Here is a 22,855-nt window from a genome sequence, read left to right on the forward strand (position 1 = left end):
ACTTTGCCTCAGGGTCTAGCTCAAATTCCTTTTTGACTGACTGCTAGTACTTACTGACAGATGCTCATATAGATATATTTCAATTATATGTCCTATTTCTCTAAGACTGAAATATAAGTCCCTTGAAATCAGTCTATGAGTAGGGTCTTTTGATTTCAAGTAACAAGGAATTAACTTTGCCCACCTTTAGAAAAAAAAAGATAATTTATTGGCAATATATTGGGAAGCATGTTGTATTTATTGAATAGGTTACTAACTTGCAAACAGGTGAGAAAATAGAATAGCTAGCCAGGTGCTGTGGCTCACACCTGTAATCCCAGCACTTTGGGAGGCCAATGTAGGTGGATAACCTGAGGTCGGGAGTTCAAGACCAGCTGGACCAACCTGGAGAAACCCTGTTTCTACTAAAAATACAAAATTAACCGGTCACGGTGGCACTTGCCTGTAATCTCAGCTACTCAGGAGACTGAGGCAGGAGAATTGCTTGAACCCAGGAGGCAAAGATTGCGGTGAGCCAAGATCACACCATTGCACTCCAGCCTGGGCAACAAGAGTGAAACTCCATCTCAAAAAAAAACAAAAACAAACAAACAAAAAAACAAAAAAAAACAGAAAACAAAACAAAACAAAACAATCAGATACTGCCTGGCTCCCTTCCAGGTGTGAGTTCAGCACTACTGCCTTGATGTGTTTTGTTTTCACTTGCCCTCAATCTCTCCATTAAAAATTCAGTCCCAGCAGGAAAAATTAGTTAAGTTAGCTGAGTTTAGATTGCATTATTTTCCCTCTATTTCTGTACCAGGAAAATCAGAAGACATTTTTTGATCAAGATAGCTTCCGGATCCTTTTAAATTTCTGAAATGGTAGGATAGAGCTACTTTGTTTACTAAACCACCAAGACTGCACACAATATTAGGAAGGAAATTCACACAAAGGAAATTAATATGCTCTTAAGAAAAAAATATGCTAAAAAGAAGAAGAACAAACACTACTAGATGTATGAGACAAATTTTTTGTTCATATTTTAAGTACGAGCTTTTCATCAGGGCTATAACTCAATGAGATACTATGAGTTCATATTGTGTTGCTGTAACACACTATAACAGACTGGGTAACTTAAAAGGAGGGTTGGGAGTGGGGGGTGGAGCGGGAAGACCCAGTGTGCTGCTCACATCTGTAATCTCAGCACTTTGGGAGGCCAAGACAGGCAGATCACCTGAAGTCAGGAGTTCCAGACCAGCCTGGACAACATGGTGATGTCTCTACTAAAAATACCAAAATTAACTGAGTGTTGTGATGGATGCCTATAATCCCAGCTACTGGGGAGCCTGAGGCAGGAGAATTGCTTGAACCCGGAAGACTGAGACTGTGCCACCGCACTTCAGCATAGGTGAGAGAGTGTGACTCCATCTCACAGAAAAAAAAAAAAAAAAGAAAAGAAAAAATTCACAATTCTGGAAGCCGGAAAGCCCAATATCAAGGTGTCGGCATTTGAGCACCTGGTGTGGACCTTCTTGCTTCATCATCCTATGGCATAAGGTGAAAGGGCAAGAGAAAGAGAAAGGAGGTCAAACTCACCCTTTTATTGAGGATCTACTCCCAGGATAACTAATCCACTCCTGAGATAATCATGTTAGTTTATTCATGAAGGTGAGGCCTTTATGACCTAATCACCACTTAAAGGTACTACTTCTAAATACTGTTTAATTAAGGATTTAGTTCCCAATGCATGAATTTTGAGAAACAAATTTGAACCATAGCAGATGTCACTTCTGCACTGTTATTCGTAAATGCACTATTTAATGTGTTTAGAGGGTGGTTGTTGAGGGAACCTGGAAGAGAGTTACTAAAACAGGCATGGGTAGCAAAGAACACTTTTAGATGTTATAACACATTACCTAAAGGAAGTATTACCTAGTATTTATTATCTAATACTCACTAAGGTTTTTTTGATAAGTCAATGAATATGTCTATTTGGAAGTGTTGATTAGAAAGCTTATAACTAGTTCAGTTTATAATCCATAGTCATATCAGTCATCATTAGAGGCAGACTAGTAATCAATAAAATCTGACTAATCTAAGAAGATATGCTCACTTCTTCCACCACATCATTTTTGTCTACCACTACCACCACTTATATAATCTTCCTTCTCACCTGTTCCATGCCTATTTAATGTTATACATTTTGCTTGGGTACTACATGCCACAACCTGTAGCCAACTCTAGACATTGCCCCAGTAACTCTTTCCTCTTCTGCCTTTACCAACAATGTTCCTTCCTATAGAATTATTTTTATCAATGTTTATATTAGACTGAGTAATTTCCCCTAACATATCCACATCTTAATCCCCAGAAACTGTAAGTGTGTTACCTTAAATGGCAAAATAGACTTGGCAGATGTGGTTAAATTAAGGGTTTTAAAATAAGGGATTAGCCTGGATTTTCCAGGTGGATGTGATGTAATCACAGGACTCCCTATAAGAGGAAGATAAGATATCAGAGGGAGAGAAAGTCATGTGATGTTAAACACAGCGAGACATTGAAGATACAATGCTACTGGCTTTGAAGACTGAGGAAGGGGCCACGAACCAGAGAATGTAAGGGATATAACTCTAAAAGCCGGAAAAGGCAAGCAAATGTATTCCTTCTCAGTGCTTTCAAAAAGAATCATCCATGTCAGCACCTTGGTTTTAGCCCTGTATGACTTATGTCATATTTCTGACATCCAGAACTGTAAGAGAATAAGTTTCTGTTGCTTTAGGCCACGACATTTGTAGTAATTTGTTACAGAGCAACAGAAAAATATTATACTGCACAAGCATGCTTTTATCACTATGTATTTTGAAAAAAAAAAAAAAAGCAAAAAAACTTTATGTAGACTAGTTTCTCCATTTGTTACCACCCAATTTCTATACCTCTCTTAGTGGCAGCAACAACAAAATCTCTTCAAAAAACTTGTTTGTTCTTTCTGTCTTCAACTTATCTCCTCCCATTCACTCTTTAACTCACACCAATCAGGTTTTCATGCTCATTTCATTACGGTTGCTGTTGGCTTACACATCCCTAAATCCAATGGTCCACAATTCAGTCCTCATTTACTATAATCTTTCTGCAGAATTTGATAGTTAGTTTTGGCATATTTTCTTTAATCAGATTGAGGGAGAAAATAATCTTCTTGTTTTCATTACTAAGTCATTCATAAATTATTATTGATACCATTTTTTCTATTCTTCTTAAAACTTAATATTAAAGTATTCCAGGACTCAGTCCTCAATATCATTCTCTATATACTCTCCCTCATTTGGTGATTATATGGAGTGCACTGGCTTCAAATGCCATCTCTGTGCCTGAAACTCACTATTTATGTCTGTACCTCAAATCCCTCCTCTAAATTTCAGCTTCATATATACAAATTTCTACATAAAGATTAAGCAGTTATCTCAAACTCAGTAAGTACAAATCTGAACTCCTTATCTTCCTTTCCCACATACCCCAAATTGATTTTCTAGTAGCCTTTCTGGTCTCAGTTGATAACAAATGCACCCAATCCCTTGCTCAGGCCAAAAACTTTAAATTATCTTTATTTATTTTTCTCATATCACATCCAATTTGCCAGACTGTCCCTTCTCAATCCTTTATCACCTTTGTTCATCATTATTGCTCCTATATTGTTTGAAAAACTGACTGTTCTACTTCAATGCTTTTATCCCTACAAGTTGATTCTTGGAAGCCAGGGCAACCCTCTGTCCTAAATTTTGTGGTCTTTCCCCTTCCCTCACAGCAAAAGTCAGAATATTCAACATGGAACCAAATAATATTTCTCCTCCATACCCTTAATTCTTTGAGCTTATTTCCTATATACTTCCACTTGCTTATTCTAGTTCATTCCCACTGCTGCCTTGATCTTTGTTGAATATACGGCACACTTCTGCCTTAGTGACTTTGTGCTGACTGCGAGTTTTTCCGTCTGGAATAATACCTCTACACATAGTTATTTACAATGCTAACATATTTGGAGCCTTTTCTCAAATGTTATCTTGTCAATAAGATTTAATCTGGCCATTTTATTTTATATTGATATCTCAATTTCTACCCTATAATCATTCAAATACTTAGTGCATTAAGTAATGCATACATCCAGAAACAAATCTTGGTCTGGAAGGTTGTACTCTAGAGAAAAATTATAGTTTAATAACTTGAAACATATACCAAATATAATAATGCTGTAATGATGCAGAAAGATCCAATCCAGAAAGCTCTTCATTGCAACTCAAGCAGATTTATAGCAACACGCTAACCCACTCATAGTCTCTTCTACCCCAAGGCAATGAAAAGCACATGCAAAAAAAGAGCAAGTAAACAAGCATTTTCATGGTGGATATTTTCCATTTTAAGTAGGCAATAGAGAGAGTGAAAATAAAAAGCTAAAATCACCTAGTAGATAGGAGAATCACACTTATTCTCATGTCTGTGTGACTCCAATAGGACTTCTGTTTACAAATGATGAAGTATAGCATCATTAAAACTCAGTAAAATATTTTACGATAATGTTGATTTTGGGGTATGCATATTACATACGCACATACACAGAATTATATATTCTTTTCATAGGCAGGTCCTGAACACTAAGAGGCATGTATAGTTGTACGAAATATTTACTTATTTACTTTGACAAATCCATTATAAACTATCAAGTAAATAATGTCTATCTTCAAATGCCTGCAATTAGACTTTTACACAATAATCCATAATGACTCCAATGGAGTCTTCACGTAGGATAGAGTAAGTAATGCACAGCATGTTAGTGATTAGGTATTTACATAATAGTGTATAACAGCTCTGAAGAAACCATCACAGACTATCAACTAAATAAAGCAGATTTTTGAAATGTGTAATTTACTATTTACTTAATTTTGTCAACTCTTGTAAATACATGTAATAAGCATCCTTATCTTTTCTCTTTTGATAGATACTAAGCACTGTCAAACTATGCCAAAAGTTTAAACTACAACTTTATTCCTATATCTTTACTCCCCCTTACAAAACACTCAAAGCAGCTGTCTAAATTTGCTTTCTCCACTTCTACATTTCCAATTCTGTTTTTAGCACACGGCAAGTATACTTTCATGCCTATTGGTCTGCTGAAACCAGTCTTAGCAAGGTCTCCTCTTGCCAAATCCATTATTTATTTTCAGCTCTCATCTTACTCGAATTATCAGCAGTTAACACATTTGATCATGTGGCTTTTTCTTGATTCAATTCCATAACTGGTCCTTAAGAATTATGTATTTTCCTCTTTCACTGGCACCTCCTTCCAAATCCCATTAGAAGACTTGTCCTCTCACTGACTTTAGCGTTGCAGAGTACTAGGTTTAATTATATATTCTTTTCTATCTTTAGTAATCCAAAATATTTCAATAAACCCTTTGAATTTAAATACCATTTACGGTTTAATAACCTGCATTTGTGTGTCTGAGTCCCAGTTTTGAGTAGTATCTGCCTACTTGAAATCTCCATGTGGATGTTTACTAAGTAGTGTGGTATAGGGATTAGGGATAATTTCTGACACACACACACACACACACACACACACACAGCTCAGCAATACAGATTAGATATATTCTAGAAACTATATAAATGCCCTGTTGAGATAGATGGTGAAAATAGTAGGGGTTTCAGTTCCCTTTTTTGCACATTATGTTCGTGTGAAGTCAAACTACCTGTAACCTCTTGAAACTCTAGGCTTTCTCATCTTTGACACTTCACTGATGCCCCTCTCAGGGCATTTTACAAAAATATTATCAGTGCTCATCTTAACAACCAGACTTCTAACGATTCCATGTTTTGAAGGTGATAGAGGGATGTGCAATGATCTTTCCATGGCCTAGAAAACCATGCTGCTACAAATGTGCAATGATGCAGAGGTACTTTTTGTAGAAAAGACAGTGAGATTACTAATTTTTTTTCCTCAACTTTTGATAGCTTGTTTTTTATTTTCATCTTTTTTCTTTCTTCTTTTATTTTTTATAATTATGTAAAGTCAGTCTCATAATCAAATTAAATTTAATTAGCTGGATTGTCTAAGCAATTTACTGGCATTCTTGGGACATGGGAATTGATACTATTCTGAAAACCTGATTCTGATTCCAAATAAGACTCATCTAGATTAAAAACAGAACTAAAAATGCTAAAAACATTACACCTGGGAATCACATCATCATATTCATAAATTAGTCCAAGCTTTGATGTATTTGATGTTCTTTGGACTTTTTATTCTCAATTCAGTGTTAGCACTGAATGAGTATTCATATGCAACCATATGGTTTTAAGTAGTTATAATGTTTTTTTTGATTATCCAATTTCTGAATATTTCTATACTTAGGAGATATGTCATGAATAAATTTCTACATATTTTCCATCAAAATAGCAGTAATTTTTAAAGTAGTTTATTAGGTTAAAATTGATGTTCTATTAAGTTCAGCATGTAAAAACCTTTAATGATTTAATGACATTTGCTTATTAACTACATAGAAAAATTACAGATTTTTTGAAGCTAATAGATGAATATTGAATTTAGTTAAAATTTATTTAAACCATTATAGACGATTGTAAGACTTTTTTCCCACACTTTTCTATAACAAGAGGTTAGTGTTAAGGGTGTAAAATACAAATATTTTCATTGCACCAAAATACTGCAGTAAAAGTATTATGTATCTCCAGGTGTTTAAATATCTAAAAGGTTGAGACTATTTTGTCTTTAATGCATATTGGTATTGATGTTAAGGTACTTGTAATGTTACTCTGTCAATATGTTCATTATTGCGAAAATTTAATAAATTTTGAAGTATGAAGTATTTAATTAATGCCTTCATGATACTGACCTGAAAAAAAATGGGTTTAAAAATCACAAGCACTATAAAAATCACAAGCACTATATTTGATTGACTGCTTGAGTGTTACTGAATAAGGCTACAATGCCTCTGTTTTTCAAATTATGAATCATATTAGCTGCATGAAATAAATTTACTGGGTTCTCCCCAGCATTAAAATATAAATTAATACAGTAGAATAGGGTATAGTAGAATAGAAAATATCTAACTTACTGGTAAGTGGAAGCATTGTTTTGTACCATTCTTTTTTCACATGCATATGTATGTTCATGTCTGCACCTGGACTGTATGCAAATATTTTTTCCTTGGTTTCAATCAACATATTTTGAGAAATACTTATTTAGATTTTATGTATCTGTTTACAGTCCCTGTTCCTTTAATCTGTAAGTTAATTTTGCAATCTATGACAGAGTAAAGATACACACGTTTGACAAACAATCCATAAATATTTGAAAATTGTCCATTTTGAAGGACAGTTAGAGGGTAAGAGAAACTTTCTAAGAAGATATCGTCAATTGGCCAGAATTATGACACTTGTACATATTTGTAACAATTACTTTGCAAGGAGAGAAGATTAACATGATTGTAATACCTCTATTAAGATTTAACTGTTTGAGACTGGACAGAGTCCCAGTCTCTTGGGAAGCAAATCACTGTTAGGGAATGAACACCATTGGTGTTCTATTGGAAATCAGAAAAGGTGGTCAATGTCTGTTAGCTAGACGAAGAACAATGTCTGACAAAAACATAGCTGAATGGTAGACGTTTTAAGAGCTTCATTAAGGAATACTGTACATGAAATAAAATATATACATTGTAAGTATGTATTTTAATGTGTTTTAAAATATACATAGAGTATTGCAATCATATAGAACGTTTTCATCACCCCAAAAAGTGGATTTTTGCTCTTTGGGGACAGTACCTTTCTCCCATCCTTGTGCCCAGGCTACCATTAACACAGCTTCTAGTTTTTCATATAAATGGATCCATATAGTAAATATCCTTTTGTGTCTGGTTTCTTTTTAGCATGCTTTTGAGATTTATTGATGGTGCCTTTACCTTGAGTTTGTTTGTTTTTTATTGGTGAGTAGTATTCTAATTCATGGTGTACCACAACTAATCTATCCATTTGTTAGTTGATATTTATTTGAATTATTTTCTATTTCTTTCTAGTGAATAAGTACATAATGAATATATGGATATGACCATTTATTACGGGCATATATTTGTGATTATTTGGAAAAATACCTTAAAATCAGTTTGGTGGGTCACATAATAAATGTATATTTAACTTTATAAAGAACTGCCAAACTGTTTCTTTAAGAAATGCTTTATTTTGAATTACCACAAGAGTTCAAAATACTCTGAAGTCTCAAAAATATCTGGTGTTGTCGGTATTTTAAATTTGAAGCATTCTAATGAATGTTTTGGTGTTTTTTGCTGTAGTTCAATATTGCATTGCCCTAAGGGCTAATAATATTCCAGTGATCATAATATCACCTGGGGATAATTGACTTTGTGTCTTCGGCTTTTATTCCATTCCCAGTTTTTTGAGTTCTTGTTTCACCGTGAAATAATGCTGATATTTTTACAAATAAATTTTCATGATTCTATTGGGATAATCGTTTATTTTCTTATTTAGTTAGTAAATATGCTGAAATATATTGATTCATTTTGGGTTAGACTACTCTGTATTCTTAGGATGAATCTTAATTCATTATGTTGTTTTTTTTCCCTACTATACTGCAATATTCAATTTGTTAAAATATTGTTAAGTATATGTTATTAATCATTCTGAAGAATACAAGTCTGTTTTCTTTTATATAGGTATTTTTTTCTGATTTTGGGTATGAGAATAATGCTGGGTTCACTAAATAAGTTGCGTAATGTTTCCTTAGTTTATCTTCTGAAAGAATTTGTGTACAATTAGTGTTGTGATTTATGTAGAATTGCGTTGATTAGCTATCTTTTAAAAAATGGTTGATAGAAATCACCAATTAAATCACCTTGGCTCAAATTTTAATTACTAGGGAAGAATTTCATCTACTAAATCTTAATAATCAAAATCATAATAATGGAAAATAGGGTTATTCAGATTATTCATTTCTTCTTGAACAAGTGTTAGTGTTTTCAAGAATTTTTTCCATTTCAATAAAGTTGAATTTATTGACATATGTGTATTCATTATAATAATCATGGTCATTAATTGTCTAAAAGATCTTGTTGTAAGGTTTTCTCTTTTATTTCTGATATTGGTAACTTTATTTTCTTTTGTTTCCTTGATCAGTTAGGCTAGAGGTTTATTAATTTTATTGATATTTACAAAGAATTAGCTTTCAGTTTCACTTATTTTCTTCCTTTTTCCATTTTCTATTTTATTGATTTTTCTCTTCTATCTTTATTATAAACTTACTTTCTGTTTACCTTAGACCTAATTTTCTCTTCAGTTCTTATTTTTTAAGTTGTAAGTTTATATTAAGCACTGCTTTGTCTGTATCCTAAAAATTTTTGTTTTACTTTTAGTTTAAAATACATTATAATTTCCTTTGTGATTTCATTTATTATTTTTTTTCTAGTCAAGGTTTATTTATAAGTATGCTAGTTAATGTTCAAATATTTAAAAATATTTTCAGATTTTTGTCAACATCTATTTTATTTATATTTGGATCCAAGGACATACTTAGTATAAATATATTTTAAAATGTATTGAGATATTTTAATTCATATTTTTTTTATCTTGGTGAATGTTGTGTGTACACTTGAAAATAATACTTTTTGTGGTGAAAAGTTTTCCATAAATGTTAATGTATTTAATCTCATTGATAATATTTTATTATATTTAAAATGTTGTTTTTCTAGTTTCATTAACTATTGAAAGGAGTATTACAGTTTCCTAATATGATTGTGAATTTTTCTAGTTATTTTAATTTTATCAGTTTTTGATATACAGCATATATATACATACATATATATATAGAGAGAGAGAGACTTACTAGTTTGTAGATCTATCTAGTATCACTTTCCTTCTACCTGTAAAAATGCTTTCAAATTCCCTGCACTATGTTGATGATAAACTCTCTAGGCTTTTGTTTATCTGAAAAAAAAGTCATTATTTTAAAAATATATTTTCACTGGATATAGAATTCTAGGTTACAAATTTTGTATGCATGTCTGTTTTTCAGTATGTTAAATATTTGGTTCTACTGGCTTCTGGATTGAATAGTTTCTGATAAATAGCATGCTGTCATTTGCACATATATTTGTTCCTGTGTGCACAACATCTCTATCTCTCTCCCTTTTTTTTTTGTTTTTGTTTTTGTTTTCTTAGCAATAGGATTATAATGTGCCAAGACAGGGTTTTCTTTATGATTCCTCTGCTTGAATTTTTAGAGTAAACTTCCAAAATTCACAGTGGGCCAACCACAGCAGACCACACCTGAAATCCCAGAATTTTGGGAGGACAAGGTGGGAGGATAACCTGAGACCAGGAGATCAAGACCAGCCTGAGCAATATAGCGAGACCTCATTGCTATTAAAAATAAAAACATTAGCTGAGCATGGTGTTGTTTACCTGTAATTCCAGCTACTCAGTAGGCTCAGGAAGGAAAATATTTTGAGCCCAGGAGTTCAAGGTTTCAGTGAACAATAATCATGCCATTGCACTCCAGCCTGGGCAACAGAGTGAGACTGTGTCTGAAACAAAACAAAACTAAAACAAAAATGCACACTGATTTCAATACTTACTTCAAAGCTATAGTAAACAAGACATTGTGATACAGGGTAAAGGATAGACACATAGATTAATGGAACAGAAAAATAAAGCCACCTACACATATATGGTGAGTTGAATGCCAACAATATTGAAAGATGTATAGGTTTTTCAACAAATGATGCTAAAAAATTTTGGACATTTTAATGCAAAATAAAGACCTCAACTGAGACCTCATATTACTTCAAATGTATCATTTGCTCAAGTAAAAATCTAAATTACATAATTTATTGAAAGAAACATAGAAAACATCATTGAGACCTTGGATTATTCAAATATTTCTGTGACATGACAACAAAAGCATGAGCCATAAAAGAAAAATTGGACTTTATCAAGACTAAAAAACTTTGGAATTTTAAAAGATACTGTCAAATTGAGAAAATAGGAGAAATTTAGTCAGAGATAAAAATTGCACAACTATCTAATAAAGGATAGAATAGAATAAATGTGCATATATGTGTGTGTGTGTATAAATATATGTATATGTGTGTATATAAAAGTGTGTATATAGGTATATGTGTGTGTGTATGTGCTTACATACACACAACATGCACACACATGCACACACAGTCATTATAATTAACATTATAATTAACAGCCATTATAATGAATGTGGGAAGGATGATATCAATAAGTGGACATTAAATGTCTGAAGCTGAAAAAAATCTGTTTAAAACTGGAAAGGTTTTACAATGATACTGGGTTTCTATCATAAATATGTATGAAAACAGTAACAAAAATGTTTCCCACAGTTTTTTTTTTCTAACCTATCTTCTCAATTTTCCTTTTGCTATATGAGACCTTTGACCTTTCTAAACCTTATCTATTTAGCTTGCCTCTCAAAGTTACAGTGAGTGTTTGTCTTTTGTTCTATTTTTCAGTATCAGGATCAGGAGGTACCTGAGTCAGTCTATAGTCTATTGTAGTCTATAGTGTCCGAGAATGATAGATTGATGGATAAGGGTAGTCTTCATGCTGTCTATATGTGCTGCTTACTCTTGCCCAGAAATTACTCTTGCCCAGAAATTACATAGTTCTCTCTCTCCCCCACCCCCCACATCTCTCTCCTTGTAATTCATAGATTGCTGACCTGTTCTTAGGCAAGATAAAGTGTATCCAAAAGGAGATATATGATATATGGAACACTGTAGGAAGAGTTATAAATGAAGTTTGTATGTGATCTTTTGGTCCTTTCTTGCTCTGACATTTACCTGCTGGCTGGGCTTTGGGGGACAGCTAGCTTGAGCCTTGGTGTTGGACAATGTTGTTGGTATCTCTGCTGTATTTGCTAGTTTAACTGACTTCCTTCTGATACTTCAGATGGATAAACACTCTTGGACATAACCGTATATTTTCTGAGCCTTTTCTAGTCTGAATTTTTTATACTTGCTATTGAAATCGGCCAAAAGAGTAAATGTACAATTTTTTTTCTGTTAAATTATAGAATATTCTAAATCTGCTTCTCTCCATAATTATGGAAAATTTTGATTAGATTTTTTAAACAAAGATCAGAGATTTTGTCTTCCAGGATTTTGTGAACATTAGAAAAAAATATGACAGACACCTGTCACACTGGCTATTGCTAAATTAATGTTGCTTTTTGTTATTTTGAAGAAGCATTTTGAAATAGCACAAAAAGTACAAATTTGTGAGCCAGATGGCTCTTAAGTTGAATATCAGTTTCTCCATTTACTAGTTTCATTGCACTTTTGAGTTTTTGCACTCTGTCCTCTAAACTAAATATTCTAGTAATTTTGCACTCCTTAAAGAATTCAATTTCATTTAAATACTGAGATAATACAGGAAAAACACAATAGAGATTTTAGAACATGCTATGTATCTGACAAATATTTTTTCTTCCTTACCACAAGTAATTTCTTTTCCGTAATCAAACTCTTGTGAAAAAGGCAGGCTTGGTAAAAAATTGAATTTCAATTCACCCGATTTTAAAAATGGTCTTTGCCCATGCTTCATTGGAATAAAAACGTTATATTGCAATTTTATCCTTGCCTTATAATTTTATAGGTAATATTTTTATTGAAATTATCAGTGCTAATTTATTCTTTCTTGACATGTATTAGTTCAGCAATAATAGAGGGGAAGAAACTTTCATCCCTATTCTAAGTAAAAATTGAATATTTTGACATTATTGGAAAAGGAGATTTCACAAGAATGTGAAAACAACAGTGACCTAGAGGCATCCAGTAAAGGCACATATAATATTAAATACAATTTTTATTGAACAATGATATGCTTTTTCTGTGTCCCCACCAAAATCTCATATTAAATTATTGTAATTCCCATAATTCCCACGTGTTGTGGGAGGGACCCGGTGGGAGGTAATTGAATCAAAGGGTCTTTCCCATGCTGTTCTCATAATAGAGAATAAGTTTCACGAGATCTGATGGTTTTACAGGGGGCAGTTCCCCTGCACATGCCGTCTATTGCCTGTTGCCATGTAAGACATATCTTGTTTCCCCTTCACTTTCTGCCATGATTATGAGGCCTCCCCAACACTGTGGAACTATAAGTCAATTAAACCTCTTTGTTTTACAGATTACTCAGTCTCTGTTTTATTAGCAGCGTGAGAACAGGCTAATAGACATAGGCTCCTAAAAGTTTATAAAATTTTTATCGTAAGAACTTTGCTCAGTAGATAGATGCATGGTTTATGGCATACACTCAAAACCATAATTACTAATCTCCCTCTTTCCTACCTTTCTAGAATGTACCCATTGTTCATTAGCATTTGGAACACAAACATATTGTTATAAGCTGTAGATCCATTATGTTCCCCAAAATCTTTTTCTGCATTTAATACACAGGCACAAAGAACACATTCATTTCATTTCTGCTGACCTAAATGTGAAATGGAGTTTTAAAAATTGTAGTTTATATTCCCTGATATTAGGCTGGGAAACTAGGTAACTGAATAACTATTGCACCCATATTCTCATTCCAATACAAATATTTGAATTTGTTATTATCTTTTAATTTTTGTATATAATTTCAATAATTTAACAAAATAATTTGGAGGACTCAGAGAGCAATGTGTCAAATCTTATTGCCTGTATAACCTGTGAGTCCCTCCACACTTTTTGGTCACCATAGGCGAACTTTATTTACATGATAAGAAAGTGAATAATTAAATGCAGATGGAACTAATAAGATTTGTGAATGTTATATTGCATATTCAAGCATAGTCTTAAAATTGAAAATATATGATTTCTTGGAGAATTGAAAGAGTGATCAGCTGGGAGCACTGCAGCTGAGGGTTGCTAGAGCATTGGTCTAGTCATTTTACTGGTGTTCTAGGAAACTGGAGATGCATTGAAAAGTTAAGCCGGGTACCTTCCTTAGTAACATTGCTAAAATGGTTGGACTTGTACAAACACATTAGTACTTCTAAAATATTTTATATATTTTTGTTATTTTCTGTCATTATCTCTGAACATAAAGCCAGACCATTCCATTTAATTTTTCATTCCCAGACTTTTTCTTTTTTCAGTTTCTCAAGGGTAATTGAGGCAAAGACCCTGACAGAATATGGTATGGGGGTGGGAGTGGGAGAGATGCAGGGTGACTTACTTGAGGTGAAAATAGAAGTAAACCAGCAACAGCCGGGTGTGATGGCTCATGCCTATAATCCCAGCACTTTAGGAGGCCAAGTGGGTGGATCACTGGATCTCAGGAGTCAGAGACCAGTCTGGCCAACATGGTGTCTCTACTAACAATACAAACAATTATCCAGGTGTGGTGGCGCACCCCTGTAATTCCAGCTACTTGGGATGCTGAGGCACGAGAATTGCTTGAACCCAGAAGGTGGAGGCTAGTTAGGTATGATCATGCCACTGCACTCCAGCCTGGGAGACAGAGTGAGAGTGTCAAAAATAAAAATAAAAATAAATAAGTAAAGCACGAGAGACCTGTAAAGGATGACTATATTCAGTACAGTAATATTCTCAAGACAGTAATTGGTAGTGGAACATCCGCCCTGAGGGCTTAAGAAGGTATCTATAGGAGGAACCAAAGGAGATCTATCCCTACACCGTGATAAAAACACCTTGGTTCTAGAAATGAGATATTCGAAAGGGTGTCATGTTTATTTGGGCTAGGACAAAAATCCCTATAATATACACACTCATATCCAGATGACCCTTAAACAACACAGGGTTTAGGGGAGCTGTGTAGTTAGGTCACACAACTTAACTATTAATAGCCTACTGCTGAGCAGAAGCATTACAGATGACAAAAAATATATTAGCACATATTTTGTATATGTATTATACACTGTATCCTTACGATACAGCAAGCTAGAGAAAAGAAAATATATTAAGAAAATTGTAAGAAAGAAAAAATATATTTGCTATCCATCAAGTGAAAGTAGATCATCATATAGGTCTTCAACTTCATCTCCTTCATGTTGAGTAGGCTGAAGAGAAAGAGGAAGGGGAGACTGTTGGTCTTGCTGCCTCAGGGGTACCAGAGGCTGAAGAAAATTCATGTATAAGTGGGGACCCACACAGTTCAAATTCATATTGTTCAAGGGTCAGCTGTATTATACTAATTCTATTACATATGAATAGAAATACAATGTATACTTGAAGTTTATATTTGTAGTCACAGGCTCCTGAGCCACCATAAACTCGCTGTTTGAAGTGTTCCATGTTTGTCAACAGTGCAAATATTCATTCTTTCATGGTTTATTAGGGGAAATTTTAGATTTCTCTTTTAAAGCACTATGTCAGTTTTCACCTTAATAATTTCAAGTTTTGATTTTCTCGTTCCAATTATTTTACATGAGAATGATTTACATCCCAGATATATTTCTCTTACATTCATTTTCACATCATATGAACTGAGACCAAAAAATTCTAAACTTTTTGTAAGGTTTAATTGTCTACCAGATTTTACTTGTGTTACTTTCTTTGGGTATAATAATGGAAGAGTAGTATGTAGAAAAATATAGTTTATGATTATTTCTTCTGTTCTCTTTAACATCACTTAAATATTGCACTCTCTCATAAAACTACACCTTGAAAGTAATATAAGCAAACTCTAATATATTCAGAGGAAATTGACAAGTTTTATAAGAGAATTTAGTACTTTCCCATATGGGGAATAACTGAAGGAAACCAATAGTAAATGGAAGAAAAGAGAATTCCTAAGGAGTCATAAAAAATGTACCAAATTTACCAAATATGTAGATTTATCTTTCTGTCTTTTCTTCATAGTTTTAATATAACTATATATGTGAGACAAAATGTTTGAGAAAGTTACGCATTTTAATTTCTATTTGCCTCTAGAAAGTTGCATGTAAATCTGTGGTGTTGGGCTTTTTGTACTTATTGGTGTGTGTGTGTGTGTCCCATTGAATTATGAATAATGAGCTTATTGAGGTTAGCAACCTCATCCTGTACAGCTACAGAAGTGACCCGGTGGGGGAGAATGATACAGCAACATTCTCTTCCTCCTTCTCAACATCATCAATATCAACATTATCAACATCATCGTCATCATAAAAAACAGCTCATTTTAGAGTAGGTATTGATGGCAACCCTTTACCATAGGCAAAATTATTAAGAAAATGGGGGCCTATTTGTATTTTCTTGCAGGTTTTTGCTGTATTACACAAGTACCTTAAAGCCACATACTCACAGATTCAAGTATACGGCAGTCACAAAATACAAGGTAGGTATTCTCAACCAAATCTGTCTACAAATCCGGAGATATAATACATGGTCAGTATGGGTGTTTTTTTAAATAAACGAGCAAAATACAATAAATGAATAACTTACAGTTTTTTTTTTTTCTTCAACTGTGTACCTTATCCATGAGACTCTCATCTAATAGTGATATTAATCACAATTTTACTCTTCATTATTTTTGTCCAAATCTTTTGTTAATTTTGTTATCTCAAATACAGATCTGTGTACCTCAATTCTACACATTGTCCCTCCAAATATTTTAATATCGGTGGCATTTCCTTTGTCTTTATACCATCTAAACGTAAATGAATGAAACAAGTGTAAAATCAATAAAAATGTTGAAGTAACGACTTCAACAAGTTAACTTTATCTGAGTTAACTTGTTTTTCCTCAAAAGATCCGACTGTATATAGAAGTGAATATGCCGATTTAGGGCACAGGGTGTAACAATAAACAGAGAGCCTTTTCCTGTACCTAAAGATATTTTATGGCATGCGTCTCCCCTACCTTGTCTTTTTCTTTTTTATTTCAGAGTTAGAATTATGCTGAAACACCGTATCTTTGTCTCTTTCTTTTACCTCCTTTCTTGCTGTTTCCTTCAAAACAGTTCTATGAAGGTGCACTATTCTTTTTCTTTTGTTTGTAAGCAAAACAGAAACCCCAGTGTCTGAAATTCAGACATTTTTAGCATATTATAAGTATCAGCAAGATACAGAGCTTCACTTTCTGTGTCTCTGTCTCTGCCATTCCATCACACTTCCACTTTTTAAGACATTCCTTGGAACCATGTGCTTATACAAATAAATTTAAAAGTTTTTTTATCCAAATAAGACAGACTTCAAAGTTTCATGTGTCTGTAATGAGATTAGAATAAAAAACGATGAAAGACACCTGGTTTATATTTGCAGCTATAATCCATTGCTTCTATTTTAATGTAAGAATGATTTCATTTGGGATTTCTTTCTTTCAAACATCAGGCACCAATTTCTTTTTCCTCTGCAGATAACACAACAGCAACATTTATATTTGTATTTCCTAGGAGAGATACAATCAAAAGTAAAAAAAAAAAAAAAAAAAAAAAAAAAAAAAAGGTCTCATTTGGACAATAAGTACACACTATGCCAGCTGGGACCATCTGCAGGGAGACAGAATGGGTCAGTACATAGTCTCATCAGCGTTTCTTTTCTCCAGCAAATTCACCTGACTTGGCTACAGAGGAAACAGACTAGATGAGGCCTTTTATAACAAATTCTATTACTAAGAAGACAGCTTTTCAATTTAGTGTCCTAGTTAAGTTTTATTTTCAAATGTAATATTACCATCTTCAGCAACCCTTTTGTAGAGGACAGTTTCATTAATGAGATATTCATTATCAGGAGGCAGTGTTGTACAGTGGGGAGATAATAGGGGTTAGAATGGGACAGGCCCCAGTATAAATCCTGGTCGGTCCACTTACATCATCAGGGTAGCTACTATATTCATCTATAGTAATTGCCATTGACTGAATGGTAGGCATATGGCACACATTGTGTAAAAGTTTTACATATGTTATCTCATTTATCTTAGATTTAGAGTGTAATAAAGGCTTTATATGTATGAAAAAAAAAAACGAAAAAGCAAAAAAACTGACAGTGTTTGAGTCAATTGTCCTGAAAGACATTTTTTTGCTAAAGAGCAAAGGTGAGATTTAAATTCTGGCATTCTGACTCCAGGTTCCTCTTTGATGGAAATAGTAATAGCAGATACACAACTTATTGGTTTCTTTAATGTAAGCAGAAATAGATGATAACTTGACATGCTTGCATAAGTGACTAGGAAGTTAAACCTTTAAAATCTTTCTTTTTCTTAAGATAATTTAGAACAAATGGCCAGTCCCTTGATAAAAGTATTATCTACAGTAAAATGACCTTATTCTGTGACCTTCATGACAATAGTTTATTTCAGTACAACTCTTCAAACTTATTGATATCAGCAATAAAGGCATATATTAATCAACTATAAAGTAATATTTGAAAAATATAAGCCTTTCAGGATTTTAACATATTTTTTAACATCTAAACTAATAAAGTTGCCAATGAAACATTCACAGGAGTGAAAGAGAAAAGTTCACATAGAAATCAAATTCAAAACTTGGCATGTTGGACTGTAGCACTAGATTCACCATAAGTATAGATCTTAGTGCTTAGAAGGCTAATTCAAGTGTCGTGTCTCATGCAATTAATCAACACATTCATATTCTGGAAAGGTTATAGTAGGGATGATGCTAGCTGTTCATAATTTTATGAGAATACTTATTACTGCTTCTTTGGAAATCAGTTTTCCATTGAAACAATATCCTGTTTAAATTTTCATGAACAAATTTGTATCTATTGAAATAGTTCCAGTTTTTTAAAAAAGTTATGATTTTTACTTGCAGTTGGATTTGTATTTTTAAAATGCATGCTGATTGATATTATTAAGATTCATCTTTCCGGAATTCTTTTCAAAATAAGTGTGTTCAGCTACAATTCTATATAATTTTTGGCTGGATAACAAATTCATGTCATTGAACTTTTTTTTTTTTCCTAATTTATACTATTATATGCCTGGTTTCATTGCCGACATTTTTAGCAAAGCAAAATGATTATTCTTTCTTTAGTATGTTATGAAAAAATAAAAATAATTGTCTTTATTTTTGTGTTTCAAACAATGCAGTGTTAATTCCTAAAAGCACCTGATTTTTTTTTTTTTTTTTTAACTGTGGCATGACTTTTTGTGGGAAATGGGGAATTTAGGTAATTCTTTTGACGAGAATGACAAAAGGTTCAATATACCAAAATTTTTAGATAACTAAAAGCTTTCTTTGTCTCACATTTTGGGTATAACATCACTAATTATATAATAATTTTGCTCTTTATAAGCATCTTATCATGTTTTGAAGTTTATGTAAAATACGACACATGAATTATGAATTAAACCATCAATATTACTAAATTCCTTGAAAGCAAGTGACTTAATATTGTTGTTTATCACCTTTTACATATTGTGAGTTATAACATTTTCTTAAAGTTCTTTATGACTTATTCATAACTTATTTGTTCATTTGTCTATTTAATATATAGGGCAGAGTTTATATATTCAAGAGGAATTTACATAACAGTAACACCACTTAAGATAACACTGACTATTATGATTATATAACCTTGATTTAATTCTAAAATCTCCACTTTTCCATTAATCTTATAATAGTTAAAAATATTGGTTTTGACAGCAATTGGCCTTGACAGATTAAAGTCTCTTTAGAACTTTTCACCATAATTGTCGTTGTCACAACTAAGTGAAGCAATCATTTGCAACCTTGGTAGGTATTCAATAATAAGATCACTCTCTCCATATTCCCACCTTATTTCTTTTATATATCATTGTTAGTTCTATCTTTTTAAACCACTATTTGTCTTGAGCTCTTCCCTTGCTCAAAAGTATTTACTCCAATAGCTTTTTATCTTTATGACATTAGATTTCAAGATATTTTGTAGGTCCGGAGAGATCCCAGCACTCATACTTGAGTATATGAGTCTAAAAGCCAACCCCTGCTACCCCCAAGATGTTGCTTTGCCAAAGAAAATGTTTCTTTCAGATACAAAAAATAATAATTCAGGCTGTAGGATCAACTACTTGAAAACTATGTAGGGATTCACTTGTATGAGAAGAAGAAGTAATAAAAAATGAAGTTTGAAAATACATTGAGCCATCAAAGGCATTTTCTGCTCAGAGATATGAAGTAGGGATTCAGTGATAGAGACAAATTCTAGAAATGTATTTAAAGTAGAGTGACCATTGTGTGTAAGGCTACAACCAGGATGTGATTTTCATATGTCTAAAGGCTCCTGTGTGTCTTCGCTGAATTTCAGTTATTAAATGAATTGCCAAAATTAAGCAGCTTGGACAGCGCTGGTTGGTGACGCCTGCTACAATAAGTGAGTATACTACAGTAGAAATTTCTATCATCTTACTGCCTCTATCCATTTGATCCCCAGATACTCTCTCCATTCCACATATATCCTTTGGTTCTCCCATGCAGTTGATCAAATTTTATCCCATGCAGAGGCTTCCTTGATTACTTTTCCACCCTAGAATTTGATTTTTTTTTTTACACGTATCACTTACCAATTGTTGTAGGTTATGTTTTTCTTCCCATTTAGCTGCCTCACAGAAATCAGATACATTTTAACTTAATCTGAAAAAATGTAGTATAAATAGAAGTGATAGATAGCAGGAGATTTAAGAGCCACTGTTGATTTTTATCCTTGTTTGTTCACTGAAGCATTGTAACTGGAATGCCAGCTGGAAAGTCAGATGGGGTATGCCTCTTTGCCTAAATCCTGGAATAAAGAACGCATGGAGCAAAGCCATAGCTTTGCCACATGGACATATAATATTAATGAGTTAGACTTTTGTGGAAATAATCCTAGGAAATTCTTTGACTTTTTATTACTACAACATAATTTAACTAAAGATGACTGATAGACTTATTGTCTCAAGTTGTTAATTTTAGTTCTTGATAAGCTTTTATTGCTAGAAACTAACCCACACTATTTAGCCCTTAATGTCTCCTATATTTTGCTTGTATTTCCTGAATTTTTTTCAAAACTAAATCTTTTGTAGTTAATGTGATAATGCAAATGTCTCAAAGTTAGTACTTTAAAAAGGTAGGATTTGAATCTAGGTTTAGATAATTTGAACACTATGCAATTTGCTATATCACACATATAATAGATGTTAAAATATTTTTTTATTTGTTTATGATTTTTTGTAAAGATAGGGTCTTGCTGTGTTGCCCAGGCTGGTTTCAAACTCTTACTCTGAAGTGATTCTCCCACACTGGCCTCCTAAAGTTTTGGGATTACAGGTGTGAGCCACTGCACCAGACCTAAAGTATTTGTTGAATGAGGAAGTTAATGAAAGAATGAGTGAATGTATAATTTAATGCTGTGCACTAGAAACACAGAGAAGAAGAATATAATTCCCATGTAATTAAATAGCTCATAATCTGTCAGAGAAGGCTTAAAGTAAGTTTGCATTACAGTAAATTGTAGTAGGGAAATGAGAGGCATATGAACATGGTTCAAAGAGACACTTGCTGAAAATTTCACACATTATCTCGTTTCTTTAAATCATCTCATGGAATAAGGTATATCTACCTTTCTTGAAGAATTCAAGCTTATGACAGTACAAAAAAATAAAATTGGTTGAACTGAAAACGGCCAAATCCAAATTTAATATACCCAAAAAACTCATGCTTAGATTTTTCAGTACAGTCTGCCGGATTCCTTTGATAAACAGGTGTTGAGATTTAGATGATTCAAACTGCTTCATATACTCAGTTCATTTTTCCTTGGTAACTTTCAATATAGTCTGAGCAAAATAGTGTGAACTGTTTGCTCTCTGCCCTGACAACTTGCATTCTGAGTCAATTCATAATGAAGTCCAGCCAGAAAAGTCAGAGCCCACTTCAAATAGATGTGGAAGTACTTTGTAAACTGTCCAATATGATCCTATGGTCATTTTGTATCTTTATTAACCGGAGTCTGAGAAAGCATAATCATGTATGAAGAAATTCATAATATGGTAGAAAAAGACAGAATAGAATAAAATAGATATGTTTCACTTTCAAGGGCTGGCCAGTCACAAGTTATTTAGGTTATTCAATCTCAGTTACCCATCACAATATTAAGGGTAAAATATGACAAAAATATAGCGTTTCTTTGGTCTTTTTAAGTGCTCTACTAAAACCACATAAATATCAAATAGTATTTCAGAGTAAAACTGATATAAAGCTCTGCTCTTATTTGCATAAGTAATAAAATATCAATGATGCAGCCAATGAAATTATTTATTACACTCTTAATTTATCTCAGTGAGTGAATGACAACCTTCTCCCATTAGGACAATTCAAGTAACAAATTTATGATGTGCAATGCATTTCATGGGTCAAGAGATAGTATGTGTCATATAAGCACTACTGTCAGAAAACCTTCCCTGGAGAGTTAATACATATTCACTACACCAATGTTCATAATGCTTTGACTTGGCAAATACACTCACATTTTTTTTTTTTGCCCAATATATTCTATGATGATGAATCCTAAGTTGAAACTGATTCCTCACTACATATAGATATATGTCCATGAAAAGGTATGTTTAGGGAAAAATGCAGTTTTAATCAAATTAAAATATTAATTCAGTACAGAAGTTATACCATTTAAAATAAGGATGCACTACAATATTATAGCATTAAAAAGGACTTTCCTAAAATGAAACTCTTTTAAAATAATTGATAAACAAATTCTGCTAAATTGTTCAAGTTAGTAAATTATTCCTAGGAAATAAGATATATATTTTTCTAAGGAAAAAACTAACTCTTAAAGTGCTTTAGTATGCTACAAAAGGTATTTGCTAACTTGAATGTCAATTGCTATGCTTAAAAATAAATCCTGGTGATATTAGTA

Source organism: Papio anubis, chromosome 3 (assembly GCF_008728515.1).
Source record: "Papio anubis isolate 15944 chromosome 3, Panubis1.0, whole genome shotgun sequence".
NCBI classification, from domain to species: Eukaryota; Metazoa; Chordata; class Mammalia; order Primates; family Cercopithecidae; genus Papio; species Papio anubis.